The sequence below is a fragment of the Mesoplodon mirus genome, assembly GCF_964341445.2.
Source record: "Mesoplodon mirus genome assembly, chromosome: 1".
Lineage (NCBI taxonomy): Eukaryota > Metazoa > Chordata > Mammalia > Artiodactyla > Ziphiidae > Mesoplodon > Mesoplodon mirus.
In genome coordinates, this window is record NC_138976.1 from 34986366 (window position 1) to 35002388 (window position 16023).

The window sequence follows — 16023 nt, forward strand, 5'->3', positions numbered from 1 at the left end:
TTTATGAAAAATGGATATTCCTCGCCCTTAAAACTTCCAGAAGCTAGTAAACACCGAGTTTCTAGGGACAATTGGCCGTAACACAGCTTGGGGGCCAGGAGGGCACGCTGACTCCAGAGAAATGTCAGCAACATCCACGGTGAGGCTGAGGGAATCTGCCCCTTGCCTGGGCTGTGGCTGGGGACTCACTGCCATTTTCCTGTTGGACCGCCAGTACACATGTGGGGAGGCCTGGCTGCACAGTCTCAGAAATCTCATTCTTTCCATGTGTCTTGTTGGCGAGGTTTCCTGCCACCCTCCTGGAGACTGGACAGAGCTGGCAGCAAGAAAAGAAAGACAAGTCAGGGCCATGCTGCTCTAAAGAGGCATTTGGGGTTATTTTCATGAAGGGATGGGGTAGCCGTGAGGGTGGTGGGCCAGGCAATAACTTTGCCTCTTGCCCAGATGTATAAATGAGAAGCATCAGACTACAGGCTGTCCAGCAGAACTTGCCATGAGGGTGGAAACAGTCCATATTTGCACTCTCAGATGTATTAACCACTAGGCACACGTGGCTAGTGGGCACCTGGATTGTGACTATTAGAACTGAGAAAGTGGATTTTTAATTTTATTTGATTCTCATTAATTAAAACTTGAACATAAGTAGCTAGCATAGTGGCTAGTGGCTATCCTATCGGACAGCTCAGCACTAGAGTATAGGGGTCAGGAGTTTGGGCTCTAGAATGAGACAGAGAATCTTGTTTCCCTCACTTCCTAGCTCTGTGAACTTGGAGAAACAACTTAACCTCTTGGTGCTTCCCTCTCCTTTTATCTAAGCTGAGGCTGATGGTACCAACCTCTCAGCCTTAATGGGGGTGTTGCCTATTCAAATATGGAAACACTAAACAAACACGTTCAAATAAGTGTCACAGTCCTGAGAATCCACACCTGTCAGTCGAGGTGGAGCTGCCAGGAATTTTCAGGTAACGTAGGAGGCAGAAAGGGAAGGGATGCTTTCTGAGAAATGGGCTTGGAAAGAGTTCAGTTAATGAGCTTCTATCTCTGATGCTTGAGGGTTCCTGGCTGGTGAAGAGTGTTTCAAGAGGCTTTCCTGGGAGGTGACAAACTTAGGATGCTCCCCTCTGGGTGGGCTTTGTGTCTGAGAGTTGTCTGCAGGGCCAAGTCCTAAGCTGCTCAAGACTTTTGACAGATTCTAATGAGACCCCAGGGGGCAGCAGGAGTGCAGTGGTGTTGGAATCCATGTCCAGAGAGTCTTGCTTGAGAGAAAGGAGAGGTGATACCAGAGGCTGGGGAAACTTTTTCCCAAGCTTGTAGTGTTGTCCTCAGGACCGGAAGAAGTCAATCCAGACAACTTGCCTTTGGTCTAAAGCTACCCTAAGGCATCCGTGATGGTACTAGTCTAGGAAGTGGGTAGGTACAGAGAAGCCAAAAGCCTGGGAAGATGGCAAGGTCAAGTCCCATTTTCCTGTCTTTTGGTGGGAACTTTTTCTTTTTTATTAGTTTTAAAAAGTTTTGTTTTTTTGGGCTTCCCTGGTGGCGCAGTGGTTGAGAGTCTGCCTGCCGATGCAGGGGACATGGGTTCGTGCCCCGGTCCGGGAAAATCCCACATGCCGTGGAGTGTCTGGGCCCATGAGCCATGGCTGCTGAGCCTGCGCGTCCGGAGCCTGTGCTCCGCAACGGGAGAGGCCACAGCAGTGAGAGGCCTGTGTACAGCAAAAAAAAAAAAAAAAAGTTTTGTTTTTAATTAATTAATTTATTTATTTTTGGCTGCTTTGTGTCTTCGTTGCTGTGCACAGGCTTTCTCTAGATGCGGCGAGCAGGGGCTACTCTTTGTTGCTGTGCGCAGGCTTCTCGTTGTGGTGGCTTCTCTTGTTGCGGAACACGGGCTTCAGGGGCGCAGGCTTCAGTAGTTGTGGCACGTGGGCTCAGTAGTTGTGGCTCGCGGGATCTAGAGCGCAGGCTCAGTAGTTGTGGCACACGGGCTTAGTTGCTCCACGGCATGTGGGATCTTCCCAGACCAGGGCTCGAACCCATATCCCCTGCACTGGCAGGCGGGTTCTTAACCACTGCGCCACTAGGGAAGTCCCTTGCTGGGAATTTAGAAGCAAACTTCCAGCCTGGCTTATCAAGGAAAGTCTCAGGGTGAGGACAGGATTTCACAGCTAAATGTTTTCTTAAATTCCACAAGTCAACTCCACGCCTTTGCCTGCAGGTGACCTTTAGTGTGTTCCTAAGGCCTGGGAGCTGTGTCAGATCCTGTGTTAGGTCTTGGTGACAGGGTGACACAATGATGTCATTTGCCTCCTGTAATGTTGTGATTTATAATAAGCAATATATACTTGGTCTTCTTCCTCACAGCTGTCTCTGGCACAGAGCTCCCCAAACCCTTGGAATTTCCTAATTGGTGAGAGCAATAAAGATGTCTTTTGTTATGTTAATGAGGTGACCTTTGGAAAGCTTCTAAGGGTGGGGACTGGTTGCCAACCACCTGATTAGAGGGTTGGAACTCTCAGTCCACACCCCCCCACACACACCCCTGCCACGCCCGTGGCTGATGATGTAATCAACCAGCCTATGTAATGAAGCCTCCGTAAAACCCCTAAGGATGGGGTTCAGAAAGCTTCTGGGTTGGTGATTTGGGGAGAGTGGTGCACTTGGGGAGAGCATGAAGCTCCGAGCCCTTTCCCCCCACCTTGTACTATGCGTCTCTTCCATCTGGCTGTTTCTGAGTTATATCCTTTTATAATAAACCAGTTGTCTAGTAAGTAAAATGTTCCTCTGAGTTATGTGAGCTACTCTAGCAAATTAATCAAACCCAAGGAGGGGTTGTGGGAAGCTCCCATCTATAGCTGGTCAGTCAGAAGCACAGGTGACAACCTGGACTTGTGATTGGTGTCTCAAGTGGGGAAGTGGGGGGTTAGTCTTATAGGACTGAGCCCTTAACCTGTGGGATCTGATGCCATCTCCGGGTCGATAGTGTCAAAATAGAGTTGAATTGTAGAACACCCAGCTGGTGCCAGACAGTTGCTTGGTGTAGGGAAAAAACCCACATGTTGGAACTGGGTGACAGATTTGGACCTCCTAACTGGACTCCTGCTTCCAAGCCTCTCCATCACCTCTCTGTCCAGCACACCTTGTGAGTTTGATCTTCCCGGGAAGCCATTTCCCTCACGGTGCAGCCCTGTTCCTCACTACCTCCTCTAACTCCCACTCTAGGCCCACTCTGCTCTCCTGCTCAGGTTCCCACAGGGTCCTCAGCTACATCTCATGCCTCTAGCCTCTCCCCTTTGGTCCTCATTCAGTATAATCTTCCATCTGTTCTCTGCCAGGAATGTCCTTCTTATCCAAATCCTGCCCGTTGGCTTAAGGCTCTCTGCTCCTGAAATCTTTTCTTCTGCCCTCGCTCCCATCCCCTCTCCTTCCTTGGACTTTCTCAGCGCTTACATTTTGACCCTACACCAATCAGCAGGGCTCTTGATTCTGAATAAGGGAGCACCTCATTTGTCTCACGGTCATAAAATCCTGCTGCTCCAGTACCCACTCCCTGCTCCCACCAGATCCAGTCTCCTGGAAGGGCTCTGGGACCCTGTGGAATGGGTGCAGCCTCTTCTCAGGAAAGAGCTTAAGACTTTTCTCCCACGTGCTCATACAAATACCCCAGAGAAGCCCCCAGGATTTATGCGGGGCGGGCGGAGAATCGGAGCACAGTCAGAGAGTTGAGGCAGGAGGCTCCGAAAGTCCCCCTCTGCCTCGCTAGATCCTCAGCAGGACTCTACAGGGCATTAAGCCCAGGTGATGCCATCAGGATCAAAGCCCAGTTAGTTGCAGTACCTGGCAAACAGGATCATTACTGTCATGCATCAGGATGCCAAAGATGGATGTGCTTCAACTGAATGACTAGTTTCCTCTGCTCTCTGGTAGTAACTTACTACCAGGTTAAGCTGTTTCTTTTTTTTGCGGGCATGTTGTGGCCTCTCCCATTGTGGAGCACAGGCTCTGGACGCACAGGCTCAGCGGCCATGGCTCATGGGCCTAGCTGCTCTGTGGCATGTGGGATCTTCCCGGACCGGGGCACAAACCCGTGTCCCCTGCGTCGGCAGGCGGACTCTCAACCACTGCGCCACCAGGGAAGCCCTAAGCTGTTTCTTGAGACGCTCTTGGACCTGAAGGTTAGGACCACATTGTCAACTCAGAGAAGGACACTTGACTGTGTACTAATAGCAGAGTATGTGTCTCAGTTGTCAACATGTTGTACCCACAGCATAAGGGCTACGAGGAAAGGTGCCCCTCTGATTCATAATTAATGTCGCAAGGTAGTGGTGGGAATAATAATTAGAACAACGGACTTGGGTTCAAATCTTTCTGCTATTAGACCCAAAGTCTGAGAGCCTCAGTTTCCTTATCTGTGAAACAGGGATAATAATGGTAACTACCTTATAGAATGTTGTGGGAATTAAGTGAAATCATGCATTTGGAACACTTAGCGCAGTTCCTGGGACAATGGAAGTGTTCAATAAGTGTTAGCCATGATTGATGTTATATGAAGAGTCCTATCATAAGATAGATCTGTAGTATCAAAAGACAGACATTTTTTAGGTTTTAGTAGTAAGTACATGAAGGGTACTTGGGTAGAAGCCTGTGAAGTTTTGGTTTTCTTGCTACCGCAGAAGTGAAGTGAGCCAAGGACACTGGTGGAATGTGACCTGGGGGTCTTGCTTTAGGACAGATGACCTGAGCATCACTTCTGGTTGCCCAAGTTTTGAGTTGCCTCTTGATGCTAATGGCATTGTGATGAGCTAAGCGTACACCGTTGAAGTAAATAGTAATTGGGGCTGAGCACCCGTGGCTCATCAGCTCCCCCTAGAGGAAGGAGTAGGGTGGTGCTGGAAGGGGTTGCCAGAGGCCACTTGCTGATACCACATGGGCGGAGTGTGAGCTCTGGATCAGGGACATCTTGGATCTGGAGTTTGAAAGCCTCTTGCGCATGTACCTTCCTGTAATCTCTCTTCCAGGCATGGTGAGACTTGTGAAAATAACCCCCAGCCCCTAGTCTGTCCTGCTTGTCGTGCCAGGGCAGGAAGAACACTCTGGATTTGGGGATAGTGGTAGTCATTGCTTCAGGGGCTTCTGTGAGGGGGCTTAGGTCGCCGGTGAGTGTGGTCGTCTGCTGCCCTGTTGCATGCCCTGCCCTTTGCTGCTTCTAAAGAGGGCAAAGCCTGCCTGTGTGGGTGGGAAAGGTATTATTACTGGGGCTGTTGTGGTTATTGCTGCCACCACCGTCAGTTACACAGGTGGAAAAGGGTATTTGTTGAGTCAGAAAACTGCCATCGAGTACTCAGATTCCTCTACTTAGATCAAAGAAGGAAAGAGAAAAGAAAAAAGACACTAATGGGCCCTAAGAGACCAGAATGAACACTGAAGTGCATTTTTTCAGAAACAAAGGCCAGAGAAGGCAGTGAGATGTCCAGGGCAGCCATCTTCCTGGCAAGATACAACCCTCCCCCGACCCCTAAGGCCATTTTTGGTGGCCGACTACGTGGTAGAGATCCTGCAGGTGCGGTCTGTGCATTGTCTTGTGTAATCCTTGGGACAACCCCACGATCAAGGGGTCATTGTACCTCTTTTACAGTTAAGGCAAAGGAGGCTCAAAGACCTTAAGAGATTTGTCCACTTTGATAGAGCTAGCAAATGGGAGAGTGAAATTTGAACTTGGTTCTGACTAGATCTAAAGTTTTCCAATTCATAACTTGGATGTTGCCTCCCAGGGCTCCATTTTCCTTCTCAGTAAAATGGGGGAGTGAAAGTGGTTCTAAGGCCATCCTTCTAACCCCAGTGACCACAGGTGGCCATCAATAATTGAAAAAGGGAAAGTATAAGAAAGAATCCAGTTTGGTGAAACAGCAGTTGTGTCTGAATAGAGTGATCCAGGCAAGAAGTGTGTCCCAGGGGCTGGCAGGGGGCACAGGCAACTTTGGGAGGGAAGTTCTGAGAAGGTAGGGATTGAGACACGTAGAGTCTGTCTTCCTCAGGCCATTTGGGTCCCCTGGGAAGGACATTAAAGATACTGTCCTTTTTGTGCCACTCTGCCCTTTCTGCTAGGCATGAACCCTGGGCTCTCACTCTTTCTTCCTCCCTAGGAAACAGGCAGGCCTGTCTAGCTAGCTTTGGGCCACCAGACTGGACTCTTAGCTCTCAAAACTATGTTTTCCTTACCACTGGATGCTTCTCCTTTTATGCCTCTTCACCACAGCCCCAGCATCAGCACTGGGGGGTTCCTGGAAAAGTGGCTGGAGACTTCATCCCCTTGTCCATGTCACCAGGCAGCTCTTGTTTCTCTGGGAACTATTGTGAATGACCCAAGTACAAAAGTGTAAATCAAAGCCTCCTGATGCTTTGAGACCTTCACACTTTCACTGAACTGGCAACATCAGCAGCTCTGTCTGCACCCACTGCACCAGTATGACTGTTAGGATTCAAACTGTCACCAGAGCTCCAGCAGACAGGATTCTCTGACCTCACCCATGATGCCAGAACATCCCATGGTCCAGCTCAAACTCATATCCAGCAACTGTAAGACCCTCCAAGACAGTTTCTTTTTTGCAATAAAAACCCCTATGGATGTGCACTTGTGAAAAAAAATCAATTTTATTAATGTATAATTTACAGATTAAAATGTATCTATTTTACGTGTGCATTTGGTGACTTTTGACATATTTATACACCTGTATAATCAGTATCATGATCAATATAGAGAACATTTACATCATCCTAAAATGTTCCCTGTTCCCTTTCTCAATTTTCCATCCCTGGTCCTAGACATTCACTGATCTGCTTTCCGTCTTGATAGATTTGTCTTTTTTATAGTTTCATATAAATGAAATCTTCCAGTATGTAGTCTTCTATGTCTGGCTTCTTTCACTCAGCACAAAAATGTTGAGATTCATCCATGTGATCACATGTATCATAGGTCATTTCTTTTTCTTTTTTCTTTTTTTAGTAACTTGCAGGTTTTATCAAAATGAATCAAAAAAAAGAAAAAGAAAGAAAAGCAAAGGGTAACACAACCCCATATCCCAAAACTAGATTTTTTAGTGCAAGAAATGCCATATCACTGAAGCACTTGAGGATTATCATGAAATCCTAGCAAAAAATGTAATCACCTCAGAAGTGGTAATAAAAAAGAGAAACAACCAGAGAGGCACACATTGTTATTTATTTATTTATGTTTTTGAATTTTATTTTATTTTTTTATACAGCAGGTTCTTATCAGTTATCTATTTTGGGTTTTTTTTTTTTAAAGGATTTTTATACTATATTAGAAAACCACAAAATAAAAAAGGGATCAGTCGACATATATCTTAGAAGTCCTTCCAGAGTCTCTGTACCCACAGCCATGCAGGCTGCCTGTCACCTTGCTCTCCGCTGCTCAGTCTGCGGCTCGTTGAAGGATCACTGGAGATGACTCAGGCTCTAGTTCACAGTCACACTTGTTCTGCCAAATCCAAGACCCCGAATTTATCCAAATTGTAGAAACATGCTTTGACCACCCATCCACCAAAATACCTCCCATTCAGATAAACAACAGCTTTAATTGCTGATTCAACCCTCTCAAATTCTAAAAATATTCGTACCGCTTCATCATCAGGGGCACCAGGAATTTCAAATATCACACATTTTCCAACTTTGCCATATTTTTCACACTCTTCCTTGGTTTCAACTTCCAAGTCTTCATCTACCTCTCCTGCACCAACCATGTTCCTTAGTAGGACCACTTTAGTAGGACACTTACGTATTTCAGCTAATGGATTTGAATCTGACTTCTTGGTTGCATCTTTCTCAGTGGCGTCGCCCACGATGATCTTGCCTCCCCGCTTGCTGGTCTTCTCCACTGACAGCGCTGTGCTCAAGCCCTGCTCGTGCTTCCCCAGACCCTGGCCTTCCCGGAAGCCGTACTTCTGCATGATTTTATGTGCTACTGTGCCACCCATGAACGGGAGGAAGGAGTTGCCGGGGCCGGTGGGGGATCTGGGTCTGTCTTGTTCCTCGTATACTGGGGGAGGGATAGCAGCTTTGGAAGACGGTGAGCGAGGTCTTGAATCCTCTGCATAAGGAAAGTCTTGGGGTAACTCTTTGTGTTTCTCTACAAGAGAAGTGGGTGGTGCAATGGCAGCTCCGCCCATACTTCTCTTCTTCCTCTCTGGCTCATAATCTACATCTTCATCAGAATCTGAATCTGGTCGCCTGGAAAACCCCCTAGCTTCATGTCTGTCTTTACGCCTCTTTTCTCTCTCTTCTATTTCTGTCTTTCCAGCTCCCGCTGTCTCTGTCACTCCTCTCTTTGGTGCTTCACTACTTTCTCAAAATCGTTAGGAAACATGGGATCATATTCATCAGCTAGGGGAATCAAAACTTCTGCAAATAATCCCCTGGGAACCGGATCCTTGAGGCCCGCTGCCACGTGCGGCGCGGTGTCCACAATCTGCCTCTGGTCTGAAGAGGCACCTCGCTTCAGGCTTCAGGTCGATTACCGGGGCGAGGACTGTACTTTGTTTTTCCTCTGGCTCTTCTCCTGAGTGACAGCTGCCTTCTTCACCTGGAGCTGAGACTACAGAAGTTTGAAGTTTTGGGACCAGGCTGCTGTTTTTGAGTCACTGGTCTCCACTCCCAGGTCGTCGTACAGGGACATCTCAGTTTAATGCCGGCCCGCCCGGCCGACGCTCCCAGGCCGCGGCGGCGCACCGGGGCCGAGGCGCCGCGGACTCGACGGGCTGGGCGCTGGGTGTCAGCCCCAGACGCCGGAACTCTCCGGCGCCAACCCCTACGCAGAGTCCACCGGGCCCCCAGCGGCGCCGTCATTTCGTTTTTTTTTTTTTTTTTAATTGAGTTATAGTTGATGTACAATGTTATGTAAGTTACAGGTGTATAACATAATGTTTCATAATTTTTAAAGGTTATACGCCACTTATAGTTATTATAAAATATTGGCTATATACCCTGTGTTGTACAATATGTCCCTGTAGCTTATTTCTTTTATACACAGTAGTATGGTACCTCTTAATCCCCTACCCATATGTTGACCCTCCCCTCTTCCCTCTCCCCACTGGTAGCCACTAGTTTGTTCTCTATATCTGTGAGTCTCGTTTTTGTTATGTTCACTAGTTTGTTATATTTTTTTAGATTCCACATGTAAGTGGTAGCATACAGTATTTGTCTTTCTCTGTCTGACATTTCACTTAGCATAATTTCATCCAAGTCCATCCATGTTGTTAAAGGTCATTTTTATTATTGCCGAGTAGTTTCAGTTGTATGGATATACTTCAATTTGTTTATCCATTCCCCTGTTAATGGACAGTTGGATGGTTTCTAGTTTTTGACTACTATGAATAAAATTGCTATAACATTTACATACTAATCTTTGTGTAGACATGTGTTTTAATTTTTCTTGGGTAGCAGCCAGGAGTGGAATTGCTGAGTCTGTGGTACATATGTGCTTAACTTTATAAGAAATTTGTGTTAGGTTTTGTCAGATACTTTTTTTTGCATCTATTGAGCAAATCATGTGGGTTTTCTTCTTTGATTGTTAATATGGTGAAATACAATAATTGAAATTCAAACGTTAAATATTCAAACACTTGATCCATGCTGATTAACCTTTTTTATACATTGCCTGACTTGATTTCTTAAAATTTTGTTACAGATTTTTGCAATCATATTATGAAGGATGTTGGTCTCAGTTTTTCATTTCTTTGCAATGTGTTTGCCTGGTTTAGGTATCAAGATAATGTTGGTCTCATAAAATGACTTGGGAGGTGTTCTCTCGTCCTCTGTTCTCTGGTAGAATTGGTATTATTTCTTCCTTAAATGCTTGATAGAATTTATCAATAAAGATATCTGGGTCTGGAAGTTTCTTTGTTAGAAGGTTTTAAATTACCAATTGATTTTTTTTTTCTATTTTTTGGCCATGCCACGCAGCATGCGGGATCTTAGTTCCCCAACCAGGGGTCGAACCCATGACCCCTGCAGTGGAAGCGAGGTGTCTTAACCATTGGACTGCCAGGGAATCCCACAAATCAGTTTTCTTTAACAGATATTGAGATACTCAGATTTCCTATTTCTTCTTGAGTCAGTTTTATTAATTTCTATCTTTCAAGACACTTGTCTATTTCATCTAAGATGCTGAGTTTATTGGCAAACATCTTTTCACAGTCTTCTCTTATTGTTCCTTTAATGACTTTAAAGTTAGTAGTGATGTTCCCACTATCATTTCTGCTATTGGTAATTGTGTTTTTTTTTCTTTTTAACTTGATCAGTCTGGCTAAGGGTTTGTCAAATTTGTTGATATTTTTTCCTTTTAACTTGATCAGTCTGGCTAAGGGTTTGTCAAATTTGTTGATATTTTGTTTGACCATATTCTATTTCATTGATTTCTGTTCTTATTTCTGTTTACTTTGGTGAAAGTTTAGACAATTAATCTTAGACATTTCTTGTTCTTGTCTTGTTTTATTGTTAACTTTTTAATTGTATAGAAATGTATGCCTTAGGAAGTGAGAATTTCCCATAACCCATTCCCCCCTGAGGTAACTGCCTTTCTACCAATGTGCTGATCACCAAAGATATACTAAAGGACTTCACATCCCTCTAATCCACCACATGCCTTTGAACATGTGTGCCTTTGCTCCTGGCATTCCTTCAGAAAGGAATACTCTCCCCAACATTCTCCACCTGGTGAATTCATAGTTATTAAGGTCCATCTCAAATACCACGTCCTCCTTGAAATTTCCTTCAGTTCTTCCAATCAGAGTTCATTCTCTTCTCTGTGTACCACTGGACTCTGTGCATGATTGTACTATATTGATCATTGGAAGGGTAGAATTTGAATATGGCCCACTTGTTCCAAAATCCACACTTTCGTGTGCTATGCTGCTTCCTTGGCATTTTTCTATTGGGTTTTAGAGCAGTTTTCTATAATTCTTGACTTACTATACTCTTTCTGTTTGTTTGTTTTAATTGAGGTATAATTCACATTACATAAAATTCTCCTTTTTAAGGTGTACAATTATTACAGGATTTTAATCTCAAATTTCTTTATGGAAAGAATTATATTTATTTTAGTATTTCCAGTTCCTGGTAAAGTACTTAACACTCAATATAAGACATTCAGTAAATGTTTCCTGAATTAAGAAAATAAGTGTTTACCATATGTTCTCTGCTGGTATTTTTCAAATTCAGTGTGCATACAAATCCCCCAGGGAGACTGTTAAAATGCAGATTCTGATTTGGAAGTGGAATCTGAGATCTAAACTTCCAACGAGCTTTTTACATGATGCCTATGCTGCTGATCTGAGGACCACACTTTGTTCTATTTGTTTGTTTTATATTTTTTTATTTTTTATTTTTTAATGTTTTTTTTTTTTTTTTTTTTTTTTTTTTGCTGTACGCGGGCCTCTCACTGCTGTGGCCTCTCCCGTTGCGGAGCACAGGCTCCGGACACACAGGCTCCGCGGCCATGGCTCGCGGGCCCAGCCGCTCCGCGGCATGTGGGATCTTCCGGGATCGGGGCACGAACCCGTGTCCCCTGCATCGGCAGGCGGACTCTCAACCACTGCGCCACCAGGGAAGCCCTATTTTTTAATGTTTTTATTGGAGTGTAATTGCTTTACAGTGGTGTTAGTTTCTACTTTATAACGAAGTGAATCAGTTATACATATACATATATCCCTGTATCTCTTCCCTCTTGGGTCTCCCTCCCTCCCACCCTTCCTATCCCACCCCTCTAGCTGGTCACACAGCACCGAGCTGATCTCCCTGTGCTATGCGACTGCTTCCCACTAGCTATCTATTTTACGTTTGGTAGTGTATATATGTCCATATATACACTACCACTCTCTCACTTTGTCCCAGCTTACGCTTCCCCCTCCCTGTGTCCTCAAGTCCATTCTCTAGTAGGTCTGCGTCTTTATTCCTGTCTTGCCCCTAGGTTCTTTTTTTTTAGATTCCATATATATGTGTTAGCATATGATATTTGTTTTTCTCTTTCTGACTTACTTCACTCTGTATGACAGACTCTAGGTCCATCCACCCCACTACAAATAACTCAATTTTGTTTCTTTTTATGGCTGAGTAATATTCCATTGTATATATGTGCCACATCTTCTTTATCCATTCATCTGCTGATGGACAATTAGGTTGCTTCCATGTCCTGGCTACTGTAAATAGAGCTGCAATGAACATTTTGGTACATGACTCTTTTTGAATTATGTTTTTCTCAGGCTATATGCCCAGTAGTGGTATTGCTGGGTCATATGGTAATTCTATTTTTAGTTTTTTAAGGAAGCTCCATACTGTTCTCCATAGTGGCTGTATCAGTTTACATTCCCACCAACAGAGCAAGAGGGTACCCTTTTCTCCACACCCTCTCCAGCATTTATTGTTTCTAGATTTTTTGATGATGGCCATTCTGACCGGTGTGAGATGATATCACATTGTAGTTTCGATTTGCATTTCTCTAATGATTAATGATGTTGAGCATTCTTTCAGGTGTTTGTTGGCAATCTGTATATCTTCTTTGGAGAAATGTCTATTTAGGTCTTCTGCCCATTTTTGGATTGGGTTGTTTGTTTTTTTGATATTGAGCTTCATGAGCTGCTTCTGTATTTTGGAGATTAATCCTTTGTCAGTTGCTTCGTTTGCAACTATTTTCTCCCATTCTCAGGGTTGTCTTTTCGTCTTGTTTATGGTTTCCTTTGCTGTGCAAAAGCTTTTAAGTTTCATTAGGTCCCATTTGTTTGTTTTTGTTTTTATTTCCATTTCTCTAAGAGGTGGGTCAAAAAGGATCTTGCTGTGATTAATGTCATAAAGTGTTCTGCCTATGTTTTCCTCTAAGAGTCTGATAGTGTCTGGCCTTACATTTAGGTCTTTAATCCATTTTGAGCTTATTTTTGTGTATGATGTTAGGGAGTGTTCCAATTTCATTCTTTTACATGTAGCTGTCCAGTTTTCCCAGGACCACTTATTGAAGAGGCTGTCTTTTCTCCATTGTATATTCTTGCCTCCTTTATCAAAGATAAGGTGACCATATGTGCGTGGGTTTATCTCTGGGCTTTCTATCCTGTTCCATTGATCTATATTTCTGTTTTTGTGCCAGTACCATACTCTCTTGATTACTGTAGCTTTGTAGTGTAGTCTGAAGTCTGGGAGCCTGATTCCTCCAGATCCGTTTTTCATTCTCAAGATTGCTTTGGCTATTCGGGGTCTTTTGTGTTTCCATACAAATTGTGAAATTTTTTGTTCTAGTTCTGTGAAAAATGCCAGTGGTAATTTGATAGGGATTGCATTGAATCTGTAGATTGCTTTGGGTAGTAGAGTCAGTTTCACAATGTTGATTCTTCCAATCCAAGAACATGGTATGTCTCTCCATCTATTTGTATCATCTTTAATTTCTTTCATTAGTGTCTTATAATTTTCTGCATACAGGTCTTTTGTCTCCTTAGGTAGGTTTATTCCTAGATATTTTATTCTTTTTGTTGCAGTGGTAAATGGGAGTGTTTTCTTAATTTCCCTTTCAGATTTTTCATCATTAGTGTATAGGAATGCAAGATATTTCTGTGCATTAATTTTGTATCCTGCTACTTTATCAAATTCACTGATTAGCTCTAGTAGTTTTGTGATAGCATCTTTAGGATTCTCTATGTATAGTATCATCTGCAAACAGTGACAGCTTTACTTCTTCTTTTCTGATTTGGATTCCTTTTATTTCTTTTTCTTCTCTGATTGCTGTGGCTAAAACTTCCAAAACTATGTTGAATAATAGTGGTGAGAGTGGGCAGCCTTGTCTTGTTCCTGATCTTAGTGGAAATGGTTTCAGTTTTTCACCATTGAGGAAGATGTTGGCTGTGGGTTTGTCGTATATGGCCTTTATTATGTTGAGGTAAGTTCCCTCTATGCCTACTTTCTGGAGGGTTTTTATCATAAATGGGTGTTGAATTTTGTCGAAAGCTTTCTCTGCATCATATGATTTTTCTCCTTCAATTTGTTAACCTGGTGTATCACATTGATTGATTTGCATATATTGAAGAATCCTTGCATTCCTGGGATAAACCCCACTTGTTCATGGTGTATGATCCTTTTAATGTGCTGTTGGATTCTGTTGGCTAATATTTTGTTGAGGATTTTTGCATCTATGTTCATCAGTGTTATTGGTCTGTAGTTTTCTTTTCTTGTGACCTCTTTGTCTGGTTTTGGTATCAGGGTGATGATGGCCTCATAGAATGAGTTTGGGAGTGTTCCTCCCTCTGCTATATTTTGGAAGAGTTTGAGGATAGGTGTTAGCTGTTCTCTAAATGTTTGGTAGAATTCGCCTGTGAAGCCATCTGGTCCTGGGCTTTTGTTTGTTGGAAGATTTAAAATCACAGTTTCAATTTCATTCCTTGTGATTGGTCTGTTCATATTTTCTATTTCTTCCTGGTTCAGTCTCGGAAGGCTGTACGTTTCTCAGAATTTGTCAATTTCTTCCAGGTTAGGACCACAGTTTGAACTGCAACACTCTAAGGTTCCTCCTCTCTAGAGTAAAGGTAGTTCTCCTGAACATACGCAAGGGGGCGCAATGGGCAAACATTTCTACTGCTATTTATAACAAAGTAGTGAATGAATTCCCGTGACATGCTTTTTGGCAGCTGTTTTGCTAATTATTATTTATTTCATGCAACAGGCACAGTAGATATCTCAGTATACTAAAAATAGACTTCCCTTTAAGCCATGTTTTGAAGAATTTGCCACGATTATGCTCATAGAAACTGGAAACCCTCACAATCTGTTATTAGATGTGTCAAATAAGAATAGCACTAAAAAATTATTAGATATGAGAGATCTGAAAGATGTGAAAATGATCATAATAGTGATAATAAAAGTAATAATGATAGTATCAGTCATTTATCGATACCTATTAAGTGTGTAGTATTGTACTAGCTGTCTCACATGAATGGTTTCATTTAATCCTCACAACCACCCCATGAAATAGGTAATATTGCCCTCATTTTACAGGTAAGAAAATCGATGCTTAGAGAAATTAAATAAAATGCCCAAGTTCTGGAAGTCATAATTGGAAGGGTAGAATTTGAACATGCTCCATCTTTTTCTTTTTTTTTATTTTGAATTTTATTTTTTTTTGAATTTTATTTTATTTATTTTTTTACACAGCAGGTTCTTATTAGTTATCTATTTTATACACATCAGTGTATACATGTCAATCCCCCCAATCTCCCAATTCATCACCCCACCCCCACCACCCCACCCCCCAGCCACTTTCCCCACTTGATGTCCATACGTTTGTTCTCTACGTCTGTGTCTCTCTTTCTGCCCTGAACATGCTCCATCTTTTTCCAAAGTTCACACTCCTGTGTGCTGTGCTGCTTCCTCAGAATTTTCTTTTCTTTTTTTGTGGGGGGAGGATTTTCTTTTGGTGTTTAGAGCAGTGATCTATGATTCTTGATTTGCCATACGCTTTTAAAAAATTGAGATATGATTCATATGGCATCAAGTTCACCCTTCTAAAGCACACAGTTCACTGGTTTTTAGTATAATAAATACAAGGTTGTGCAACTATTGTCATATCTAATTCCAGAATATTTTTGTCACCCCCTAAGAGAAATCCATACTCATTAGCAGTCTGTCCTCATTTTCCCCTTCCACAGCCCCTGAAAACCACTAATTTACCTTCTATCCCTATGAATTTGTCTATTCCAGGCATTTCACATAAATGTAATCATGCAAGTCGTGGCCTTTTGTGTCTGGCTTTTTTCACAGAGCATAATGTTTTCGGAGTTCATCCATATTGTAGCATATATCAGTCCTTCCTTTTTATGTCTGAACAATATTCCGAAGTATAGACATACCACATTTTGTTTATTCATTTATCAATGGATAGACGTTTGGGTTGTTTCCATTTTTTAGCAATTATGAATAATGCTGCTATGAACATTTAGATATACGTTTTTGGACGAACATAAATTTTCAATTCTCTTGGGT

At 43.0% G+C, this 16023-nt stretch overlaps 1 protein-coding gene and 1 pseudogene across 4 annotated transcripts in view; one reads left to right on the forward strand and one right to left on the reverse strand.

Annotated features, from left to right (window-relative positions):
* Positions 1-16023, forward strand: part of PALM2AKAP2 (PALM2 and AKAP2 fusion) — a 628408-nt gene that overhangs the window by 55798 nt on the left and 556587 nt on the right. The gene's annotated exons all lie outside the window — the stretch shown is intronic.
* Positions 7459-9066, reverse strand: LOC309808215 (splicing factor 45-like; annotated as a pseudogene). Its single transcript has one exon. The product of its transcript is annotated as a splicing factor 45-like (transcript).